The sequence below is a fragment of the Pimephales promelas genome (genome assembly GCF_988280905.1).
Source record: "Pimephales promelas chromosome 3 unlocalized genomic scaffold, fPimPro1.hap1.1 SUPER_3_unloc_1, whole genome shotgun sequence".
NCBI lineage: Eukaryota > Metazoa > Chordata > Actinopteri > Cypriniformes > Leuciscidae > Pimephales > Pimephales promelas.
In genome coordinates this window covers 50,001-57,500 of record NW_028297295.1, presented here as the reverse complement: position 1 = coordinate 57,500, position 7,500 = coordinate 50,001, and the positions used below count along the sequence as shown (strand labels likewise).

The 7,500-nt window shown below is 46.5% G+C and overlaps 34 non-coding genes across 34 annotated transcripts in view; all 34 read left to right on the top strand.

The window, feature by feature from the left end:
- LOC148962289 (5S ribosomal RNA) overlaps positions 1-110 on the top strand; it is a 119-nt gene extending 9 nt beyond the window's left edge. The window contains exon 1 of the ribosomal RNA XR_016153284.1: positions 1-110. This exon is cut by the window's left edge and continues 9 nt beyond it. This is a non-coding gene — a ribosomal RNA (5S ribosomal RNA).
- Positions 111-202: 92 nt separating this feature from the next.
- On the top strand, positions 203-321 carry LOC148962288 (5S ribosomal RNA). The gene has a single exon (XR_016151294.1). It is a non-coding gene; the product is annotated as a 5S ribosomal RNA (ribosomal RNA).
- Positions 322-494: 173 nt separating this feature from the next.
- Positions 495-613, top strand: LOC148962287 (5S ribosomal RNA). Its single transcript, XR_016153272.1, has one exon. It is a non-coding gene; the product is annotated as a 5S ribosomal RNA (ribosomal RNA).
- Positions 614-705: 92 nt separating this feature from the next.
- Positions 706-824, top strand: LOC148962286 (5S ribosomal RNA). The gene has a single exon (XR_016153261.1). It is a non-coding gene; the product is annotated as a 5S ribosomal RNA (ribosomal RNA).
- Positions 825-916: 92 nt separating this feature from the next.
- LOC148962285 (5S ribosomal RNA) lies at positions 917-1,035 on the top strand. Its single transcript, XR_016153250.1, has one exon. It is a non-coding gene; the product is annotated as a 5S ribosomal RNA (ribosomal RNA).
- Positions 1,036-1,127: 92 nt separating this feature from the next.
- On the top strand, positions 1,128-1,246 carry LOC148962284 (5S ribosomal RNA). The gene has a single exon (XR_016153239.1). It is a non-coding gene; the product is annotated as a 5S ribosomal RNA (ribosomal RNA).
- A 92-nt stretch (positions 1,247-1,338) lies between these two features.
- On the top strand, positions 1,339-1,457 carry LOC148962283 (5S ribosomal RNA). The gene has a single exon (XR_016153228.1). It is a non-coding gene; the product is annotated as a 5S ribosomal RNA (ribosomal RNA).
- Positions 1,458-1,625: 168 nt separating this feature from the next.
- Positions 1,626-1,744, top strand: LOC148962282 (5S ribosomal RNA). The gene has a single exon (XR_016153217.1). It is a non-coding gene; the product is annotated as a 5S ribosomal RNA (ribosomal RNA).
- A 92-nt stretch (positions 1,745-1,836) lies between these two features.
- Positions 1,837-1,955, top strand: LOC148962281 (5S ribosomal RNA). Its single transcript, XR_016153206.1, has one exon. It is a non-coding gene; the product is annotated as a 5S ribosomal RNA (ribosomal RNA).
- A 92-nt stretch (positions 1,956-2,047) lies between these two features.
- Positions 2,048-2,166, top strand: LOC148962280 (5S ribosomal RNA). Its single transcript, XR_016153194.1, has one exon. It is a non-coding gene; the product is annotated as a 5S ribosomal RNA (ribosomal RNA).
- A 92-nt stretch (positions 2,167-2,258) lies between these two features.
- On the top strand, positions 2,259-2,377 carry LOC148962279 (5S ribosomal RNA). Its single transcript, XR_016153183.1, has one exon. It is a non-coding gene; the product is annotated as a 5S ribosomal RNA (ribosomal RNA).
- A 92-nt stretch (positions 2,378-2,469) lies between these two features.
- Positions 2,470-2,588, top strand: LOC148962278 (5S ribosomal RNA). The gene has a single exon (XR_016153172.1). It is a non-coding gene; the product is annotated as a 5S ribosomal RNA (ribosomal RNA).
- A 92-nt stretch (positions 2,589-2,680) lies between these two features.
- On the top strand, positions 2,681-2,799 carry LOC148962277 (5S ribosomal RNA). Its single transcript, XR_016153161.1, has one exon. It is a non-coding gene; the product is annotated as a 5S ribosomal RNA (ribosomal RNA).
- Positions 2,800-2,891: 92 nt separating this feature from the next.
- LOC148962276 (5S ribosomal RNA) lies at positions 2,892-3,010 on the top strand. Its single transcript, XR_016151182.1, has one exon. It is a non-coding gene; the product is annotated as a 5S ribosomal RNA (ribosomal RNA).
- A 173-nt stretch (positions 3,011-3,183) lies between these two features.
- Positions 3,184-3,302, top strand: LOC148962275 (5S ribosomal RNA). Its single transcript, XR_016153150.1, has one exon. It is a non-coding gene; the product is annotated as a 5S ribosomal RNA (ribosomal RNA).
- A 92-nt stretch (positions 3,303-3,394) lies between these two features.
- Positions 3,395-3,513, top strand: LOC148962274 (5S ribosomal RNA). The gene has a single exon (XR_016153139.1). It is a non-coding gene; the product is annotated as a 5S ribosomal RNA (ribosomal RNA).
- A 92-nt stretch (positions 3,514-3,605) lies between these two features.
- Positions 3,606-3,724, top strand: LOC148962273 (5S ribosomal RNA). Its single transcript, XR_016153128.1, has one exon. It is a non-coding gene; the product is annotated as a 5S ribosomal RNA (ribosomal RNA).
- A 92-nt stretch (positions 3,725-3,816) lies between these two features.
- On the top strand, positions 3,817-3,935 carry LOC148962272 (5S ribosomal RNA). The gene has a single exon (XR_016153118.1). It is a non-coding gene; the product is annotated as a 5S ribosomal RNA (ribosomal RNA).
- Positions 3,936-4,105: 170 nt separating this feature from the next.
- Positions 4,106-4,224, top strand: LOC148962271 (5S ribosomal RNA). Its single transcript, XR_016153107.1, has one exon. It is a non-coding gene; the product is annotated as a 5S ribosomal RNA (ribosomal RNA).
- Positions 4,225-4,316: 92 nt separating this feature from the next.
- Positions 4,317-4,435, top strand: LOC148962270 (5S ribosomal RNA). The gene has a single exon (XR_016153096.1). It is a non-coding gene; the product is annotated as a 5S ribosomal RNA (ribosomal RNA).
- Positions 4,436-4,527: 92 nt separating this feature from the next.
- Positions 4,528-4,646, top strand: LOC148962269 (5S ribosomal RNA). The gene has a single exon (XR_016153084.1). It is a non-coding gene; the product is annotated as a 5S ribosomal RNA (ribosomal RNA).
- A 92-nt stretch (positions 4,647-4,738) lies between these two features.
- On the top strand, positions 4,739-4,857 carry LOC148962268 (5S ribosomal RNA). Its single transcript, XR_016153073.1, has one exon. It is a non-coding gene; the product is annotated as a 5S ribosomal RNA (ribosomal RNA).
- A 92-nt stretch (positions 4,858-4,949) lies between these two features.
- LOC148962267 (5S ribosomal RNA) lies at positions 4,950-5,068 on the top strand. The gene has a single exon (XR_016153062.1). It is a non-coding gene; the product is annotated as a 5S ribosomal RNA (ribosomal RNA).
- A 169-nt stretch (positions 5,069-5,237) lies between these two features.
- LOC148962266 (5S ribosomal RNA) lies at positions 5,238-5,356 on the top strand. The gene has a single exon (XR_016153051.1). It is a non-coding gene; the product is annotated as a 5S ribosomal RNA (ribosomal RNA).
- Positions 5,357-5,448: 92 nt separating this feature from the next.
- LOC148962265 (5S ribosomal RNA) lies at positions 5,449-5,567 on the top strand. The gene has a single exon (XR_016153039.1). It is a non-coding gene; the product is annotated as a 5S ribosomal RNA (ribosomal RNA).
- Positions 5,568-5,659: 92 nt separating this feature from the next.
- On the top strand, positions 5,660-5,778 carry LOC148962264 (5S ribosomal RNA). Its single transcript, XR_016153025.1, has one exon. It is a non-coding gene; the product is annotated as a 5S ribosomal RNA (ribosomal RNA).
- Positions 5,779-5,870: 92 nt separating this feature from the next.
- Positions 5,871-5,989, top strand: LOC148962263 (5S ribosomal RNA). Its single transcript, XR_016153012.1, has one exon. It is a non-coding gene; the product is annotated as a 5S ribosomal RNA (ribosomal RNA).
- A 92-nt stretch (positions 5,990-6,081) lies between these two features.
- LOC148962262 (5S ribosomal RNA) lies at positions 6,082-6,200 on the top strand. The gene has a single exon (XR_016153323.1). It is a non-coding gene; the product is annotated as a 5S ribosomal RNA (ribosomal RNA).
- Positions 6,201-6,292: 92 nt separating this feature from the next.
- LOC148962261 (5S ribosomal RNA) lies at positions 6,293-6,411 on the top strand. Its single transcript, XR_016153000.1, has one exon. It is a non-coding gene; the product is annotated as a 5S ribosomal RNA (ribosomal RNA).
- A 92-nt stretch (positions 6,412-6,503) lies between these two features.
- LOC148962260 (5S ribosomal RNA) lies at positions 6,504-6,622 on the top strand. Its single transcript, XR_016152989.1, has one exon. It is a non-coding gene; the product is annotated as a 5S ribosomal RNA (ribosomal RNA).
- A 167-nt stretch (positions 6,623-6,789) lies between these two features.
- On the top strand, positions 6,790-6,908 carry LOC148962259 (5S ribosomal RNA). The gene has a single exon (XR_016152978.1). It is a non-coding gene; the product is annotated as a 5S ribosomal RNA (ribosomal RNA).
- Positions 6,909-7,000: 92 nt separating this feature from the next.
- On the top strand, positions 7,001-7,119 carry LOC148962258 (5S ribosomal RNA). The gene has a single exon (XR_016153184.1). It is a non-coding gene; the product is annotated as a 5S ribosomal RNA (ribosomal RNA).
- Positions 7,120-7,211: 92 nt separating this feature from the next.
- On the top strand, positions 7,212-7,330 carry LOC148962257 (5S ribosomal RNA). Its single transcript, XR_016152966.1, has one exon. It is a non-coding gene; the product is annotated as a 5S ribosomal RNA (ribosomal RNA).
- Positions 7,331-7,422: 92 nt separating this feature from the next.
- The window catches only part of LOC148962256 (5S ribosomal RNA), a 119-nt gene continuing 41 nt past the window's right edge, over positions 7,423-7,500 (top strand). The window contains exon 1 of the ribosomal RNA XR_016152955.1: positions 7,423-7,500. This exon is cut by the window's right edge and continues 41 nt beyond it. This is a non-coding gene — a ribosomal RNA (5S ribosomal RNA).

Genomic DNA, 7,500 nt, shown 5'->3' with positions numbered 1-7,500 from the left:
CATACCACCTTGAGAACGCCCGAACTCGTCTGATCTCGGAAGCTAAGCAGGGTCGGGCCTGGTTAGTACTTGGATGGGAGACCGCCTGGGAATACCAGGTGCTGTAAGCTTTATTGTTGGATGGGAGACCTAGTAAGCTTTATATGGTTTACTACCCTAATGTTCTAACCATTCAAATAGCCCAATTTTGGCAGCAGATTTTGCTTACGGCCATACCACCTTGAGAACACCCGAACTCGTCTGATCTCGGAAGCTAAGCAGGGTCGGGCCTGGTTAGTACTTGGATGGGAGACCGCCTGGGAATACCAGGTGCTGTAAGCTTTATTGTTTAAAAAAAAAAAAAAAAAAAATAAGAGTCAATGAAATTGTTCAAAAATCCTAAATTGTCTTTTTTCCCCCTCAAAATGCCTGAAATCGTCTCTGAGTTTCTTCAGAAAGCCTGAAAGAGTCTCTTTTTTTTTTCTTCAAATAGCCCAATTTTGGCAGCAGATTTCGCTTACGGCCATACCACCTTGAGAACGCCCGAACTCGTCTGATCTCGGAAGCTAAGCAGGGTCGGGCCTGGTTAGTACTTGGATGGGAGACCGCCTGGGAATACCAGGTGCTGTAAGCTTTATTGTTGGATGGGAGACCTAGTAAGCTTTATATGGTTTACTACCCTAATGTTCTAACCATTCAAATAGCCCAATTTTGGCAGCAGATTTTGCTTACGGCCATACCACCTTGAGAACGCCCGAACTCGTCTGATCTCGGAAGCTAAGCAGGGTCGGGCCTGGTTAGTACTTGGATGGGAGACCGCCTGGGAATACCAGGTGCTGTAAGCTTTATTGTTGGATGGGAGACCTAGTAAGCTTTATATGGTTTACTACCCTAATGTTCTAACCATTCAAATAGCCCAATTTTGGCAGCAGATTTTGCTTACGGCCATACCACCTTGAGAACGCCCGAACTCGTCTGATCTCGGAAGCTAAGCAGGGTCGGGCCTGGTTAGTACTTGGATGGGAGACCGCCTGGGAATACCAGGTGCTGTAAGCTTTATTGTTGGATGGGAGACCTAGTAAGCTTTATATGGTTTACTACCCTAATGTTCTAACCATTCAAATAGCCCAATTTTGGCAGCAGATTTTGCTTACGGCCATACCACCTTGAGAACGCCCGAACTCGTCTGATCTCGGAAGCTAAGCAGGGTCGGGCCTGGTTAGTACTTGGATGGGAGACCGCCTGGGAATACCAGGTGCTGTAAGCTTTATTGTTGGATGGGAGACCTAGTAAGCTTTATATGGTTTACTACCCTAATGTTCTAACCATTCAAATAGCCCAATTTTGGCAGCAGATTTTGCTTACGGCCATACCACCTTGAGAACGCCCGAACTCGTCTGATCTCGGAAGCTAAGCAGGGTCGGGCCTGGTTAGTACTTGGATGGGAGACCGCCTGGGAATACCAGGTGCTGTAAGCTTTATTGTTTAAAAAAAAAAAAAAAAAAGAGTCAATGAAATGGTTCAAAAATCCTAAATTGTCTTTTTTCCCCCTCAAAATGCCTGAAATCGTCTCTGAGTTTCTTCAGAAAGCCTGAAAGAGTCTCTTTTTTTTTTCTTCAAATAGCCCAATTTTGGCAGCAGATTTCGCTTACGGCCATACCACCTTGAGAACGCCCGAACTCGTCTGATCTCGGAAGCTAAGCAGGGTCGGGCCTGGTTAGTACTTGGATGGGAGACCGCCTGGGAATACCAGGTGCTGTAAGCTTTATTGTTGGATGGGAGACCTAGTAAGCTTTATATGGTTTACTACCCTAATGTTCTAACCATTCAAATAGCCCAATTTTGGCAGCAGATTTGGCTTACGGCCATACCACCTTGAGAACGCCCGAACTCGTCTGATCTCGGAAGCTAAGCAGGGTCGGGCCTGGTTAGTACTTGGATGGGAGACCGCCTGGGAATACCAGGTGCTGTAAGCTTTATTGTTGGATGGGAGACCTAGTAAGCTTTATATGGTTTACTACCCTAATGTTCTAACCATTCAAAAAGCCCAATTTTGGCAGCAGATTTTGCTTACGGCCATACCACCTTGAGAACGCCCGAACTCGTCTGATCTCGGAAGCTAAGCAGGGTCGGGCCTGGTTAGTACTTGGATGGGAGACCGCCTGGGAATACCAGGTGCTGTAAGCTTTATTGTTGGATGGGAGACCTAGTAAGCTTTATATGGTTTACTACCCTAATGTTCTAACCATTCAAAAAGCCCAATTTTGGCAGCAGATTTTGCTTACGGCCATACCACCTTGAGAACGCCCGAACTCGTCTGATCTCGGAAGCTAAGCAGGGTCGGGCCTGGTTAGTACTTGGATGGGAGACCGCCTGGGAATACCAGGTGCTGTAAGCTTTATTGTTGGATGGGAGACCTAGTAAGCTTTATATGGTTTACTACCCTAATGTTCTAACCATTCAAATAGCCCAATTTTGGCAGCAGATTTTGCTTACGGCCATACCACCTTGAGAACGCCCGAACTCGTCTGATCTCGGAAGCTAAGCAGGGTCGGGCCTGGTTAGTACTTGGATGGGAGACCGCCTGGGAATACCAGGTGCTGTAAGCTTTATTGTTGGATGGGAGACCTAGTAAGCTTTATATGGTTTACTACCCTAATGTTCTAACCATTCAAATAGCCCAATTTTGGCAGCAGATTTTGCTTACGGCCATACCACCTTGAGAACGCCCGAACTCGTCTGATCTCGGAAGCTAAGCAGGGTCGGGCCTGGTTAGTACTTGGATGGGAGACCGCCTGGGAATACCAGGTGCTGTAAGCTTTATTGTTGGATGGGAGACCTAGTAAGCTTTATATGGTTTACTACCCTAATGTTCTAACCATTCAAATAGCCCAATTTTGGCAGCAGATTTTGCTTACGGCCATACCACCTTGAGAACACCCGAACTCGTCTGATCTCGGAAGCTAAGCAGGGTCGGGCCTGGTTAGTACTTGGATGGGAGACCGCCTGGGAATACCAGGTGCTGTAAGCTTTATTGTTTAAAAAAAAAAAAAAAAAAAAAAAGAGTCAATGAAATGGTTCAAAAATCCTAAATTGTCTTTTTTCCCCCTCAAAATGCCTGAAATCGTCTCTGAGTTTCTTCAGAAAGCCTGAAAGAGTCTCTTTTTTTTTTCTTCAAATAGCCCAATTTTGGCAGCAGATTTCGCTTACGGCCATACCACCTTGAGAACGCCCGAACTCGTCTGATCTCGGAAGCTAAGCAGGGTCGGGCCTGGTTAGTACTTGGATGGGAGACCGCCTGGGAATACCAGGTGCTGTAAGCTTTATTGTTGGATGGGAGACCTAGTAAGCTTTATATGGTTTACTACCCTAATGTTCTAACCATTCAAATAGTCCAATTTTGGCAGCAGATTTCGCTTACGGCCATACCACCTTGAGAACGCCCGAACTCGTCTGATCTCGGAAGCTAAGCAGGGTCGGGCCTGGTTAGTACTTGGATGGGAGACCGCCTGGGAATACCAGGTGCTGTAAGCTTTATTGTTGGATGGGAGACCTAGTAAGCTTTAGATGGTTTACTACCCTAATGTTCTAACCATTCAAAAAGCCCAATTTTGGCAGCAGATTTTGCTTACGGCCATACCACCTTGAGAACGCCCGAACTCGTCTGATCTCGGAAGCTAAGCAGGGTCGGGCCTGGTTAGTACTTGGATGGGAGACCGCCTGGGAATACCAGGTGCTGTAAGCTTTATTGTTGGATGGGAGACCTAGTAAGCTTTATATGGTTTACTACCCTAATGTTCTAACCATTCAAAAAGCCCAATTTTGGCAGCAGATTTTGCTTACGGCCATACCACCTTGAGAACGCCCGAACTCGTCTGATCTCGGAAGCTAAGCAGGGTCGGGCCTGGTTAGTACTTGGATGGGAGACCGCCTGGGAATACCAGGTGCTGTAAGCTTTATTGTTTAAAAAAAAAAAAAAAAAAAAAGAGTCAATGAAATTGTTCAAAAATCCTAAATTGTCTTTTTTCCCCCTCAAAATGCCTGAAATCGTCTCTGAGTTTCTTCAGAAAGCCTGAAAGAGTCTCTTTTTTTTTCTTCAAATAGCCCAATTTTGGCAGCAGATTTCGCTTACGGCCATACCACCTTGAGAACGCCCGAACTCGTCTGATCTCGGAAGCTAAGCAGGGTCGGGCCTGGTTAGTACTTGGATGGGAGACCGCCTGGGAATACCAGGTGCTGTAAGCTTTATTGTTGGATGGGAGACCTAGTAAGCTTTATATGGTTTACTACCCTAATGTTCTAACCATTCAAATAGCCCAATTTTGGCAGCAGATTTTGCTTACGGCCATACCACCTTGAGAACGCCCGAACTCGTCTGATCTCGGAAGCTAAGCAGGGTCGGGCCTGGTTAGTACTTGGATGGGAGACCGCCTGGGAATACCAGGTGCTGTAAGCTTTATTGTTGGATGGGAGACCTAGTAAGCTTTATATGGTTTACTACCCTAATGTTCTAACCATTCAAATAGCCCAATTTTGGCAGCAGATTTTGCTTACGGCCATACCACCTTGAGAACGCCCGAACTCGTCTGATCTCGGAAGCTAAGCAGGGTCGGGCCTGGTTAGTACTTGGATGGGAGACCGCCTGGGAATACCAGGTGCTGTAAGCTTTATTGTTGGATGGGAGACCTAGTAAGCTTTATATGGTTTACTACCCTAATGTTCTAACCATTCAAATAGCCCAATTTTGGCAGCAGATTTTGCTTACGGCCATACCACCTTGAGAACGCCCGAACTCGTCTGATCTCGGAAGCTAAGCAGGGTCGGGCCTGGTTAGTACTTGGATGGGAGACCGCCTGGGAATACCAGGTGCTGTAAGCTTTATTGTTGGATGGGAGACCTAGTAAGCTTTATATGGTTTACTACCCTAATGTTCTAACCATTCAAATAGCCCAATTTTGGCAGCAGATTTTGCTTACGGCCATACCACCTTGAGAACGCCCGAACTCGTCTGATCTCGGAAGCTAAGCAGGGTCGGGCCTGGTTAGTACTTGGATGGGAGACCGCCTGGGAATACCAGGTGCTGTAAGCTTTATTGTTTAAAAAAAAAAAAAAAAAAAGAGTCAATGAAATGGTTCAAAAATCCTAAATTGTCTTTTTTCCCCCTCAAAATGCCTGAAATCGTCTCTGAGTTTCTTCAGAAAGCCTGAAAGAGTCTCTTTTTTTTTTCTTCAAATAGCCCAATTTTGGCAGCAGATTTCGCTTACGGCCATACCACCTTGAGAACGCCCGAACTCGTCTGATCTCGGAAGCTAAGCAGGGTCGGGCCTGGTTAGTACTTGGATGGGAGACCGCCTGGGAATACCAGGTGCTGTAAGCTTTATTGTTGGATGGGAGACCTAGTAAGCTTTATATGGTTTACTACCCTAATGTTCTAACCATTCAAATAGCCCAATTTTGGCAGCAGATTTGGCTTACGGCCATACCACCTTGAGAACGCCCGAACTCGTCTGATCTCGGAAGCTAAGCAGGGTCGGGCCTGGTTAGTACTTGGATGGGAGACCGCCTGGGAATACCAGGTGCTGTAAGCTTTATTGTTGGATGGGAGACCTAGTAAGCTTTATATGGTTTACTACCCTAATGTTCTAACCATTCAAAAAGCCCAATTTTGGCAGCAGATTTTGCTTACGGCCATACCACCTTGAGAACGCCCGAACTCGTCTGATCTCGGAAGCTAAGCAGGGTCGGGCCTGGTTAGTACTTGGATGGGAGACCGCCTGGGAATACCAGGTGCTGTAAGCTTTATTGTTGGATGGGAGACCTAGTAAGCTTTATATGGTTTACTACCCTAATGTTCTAACCATTCAAAAAGCCCAATTTTGGCAGCAGATTTTGCTTACGGCCATACCACCTTGAGAACGCCCGAACTCGTCTGATCTCGGAAGCTAAGCAGGGTCGGGCCTGGTTAGTACTTGGATGGGAGACCGCCTGGGAATACCAGGTGCTGTAAGCTTTATTGTTGGATGGGAGACCTAGTAAGCTTTATATGGTTTACTACCCTAATGTTCTAACCATTCAAATAGCCCAATTTTGGCAGCAGATTTCGCTTACGGCCATACCACCTTGAGAACGCCCGAACTCGTCTGATCTCGGAAGCTAAGCAGGGTCGGGCCTGGTTAGTACTTGGATGGTAGACCGCCTGGGAATACCAGGTGCTGTAAGCTTTATTGTTGGATGGGAGACCTAGTAAGCTTTATATGGTTTACTACCCTAATGTTCTAACCATTCAAATAGCCCAATTTTGGCAGCAGATTTCGCTTACGGCCATACCACCTTGAGAACGCCCGAACTCGTCTGATCTCGGAAGCTAAGCAGGGTCGGGCCTGGTTAGTACTTGGATGGGAGACCGCCTGGGAATACCAGGTGCTGTAAGCTTTATTGTTGGATGGGAGACCTAGTAAGCTTTATATGGTTTACTACCCTAATGTTCTAACCATTCAAATAGCCCAATTTTGGCAGCAGATTTTGCTTACGGCCATACCACCTTGAGAACGCCCGAACTCGTCTGATCTCGGAAGCTAAGCAGGGTCGGGCCTGGTTAGTACTTGGATGGGAGACCGCCTGGGAATACCAGGTGCTGTAAGCTTTATTGTTTAAAAAAAAAAAAAAAAAGAGTCAATGAAATGGTTCAAAAATCCTAAATTGTCTTTTTTCCCCCTCAAAATGCCTGAAATCGTCTCTGAGTTTCTTCAGAAAGCCTGAAAGAGTCTCTTTTTTTTTTCTTCAAATAGCCCAATTTTGGCAGCAGATTTCGCTTACGGCCATACCACCTTGAGAACGCCCGAACTCGTCTGATCTCGGAAGCTAAGCAGGGTCGGGCCTGGTTAGTACTTGGATGGGAGACCGCCTGGGAATACCAGGTGCTGTAAGCTTTATTGTTGGATGGGAGACCTAGTAAGCTTTATATGGTTTACTACCCTAATGTTCTAACCATTCAAATAGCCCAATTTTGGCAGCAGATTTTGCTTATGGCCATACCACCTTGAGAACGCCCGAACTCGTCTGATCTCGGAAGCTAAGCAGGGTCGGGCCTGGTTAGTACTTGGATGGGAGACCGCCTGGGAATACCAGGTGCTGTAAGCTTTATTGTTGGATGGGAGACCTAGTAAGCTTTATATGGTTTACTACCCTAATGTTCTAACCATTCAAAAAGCCCAATTTTGGCAGCAGATTTTGCTTACGGCCATACCACCTTGAGAACGCCCGAACTCGTCTGATCTCGGAAGCTAAGCAGGGTCGGGCCTGGTTAGTACTTGGATGGGAGACCGCCTGGGAATACCAGGTGCTGTAAGCTTTATTGTTGGATGGGAGACCTAGTAAGCTTTATATGGTTTACTACCCTAATGTTCTAACCATTCAAAAAGCCCAATTTTGGCAGCAGATTTCGCTTACGGCCATACCACCTTGAGAACGCCCGAACTCGTCTGATCTCGGAAGCTAAGCAGGGTCGGGCCTGGTTAGTAC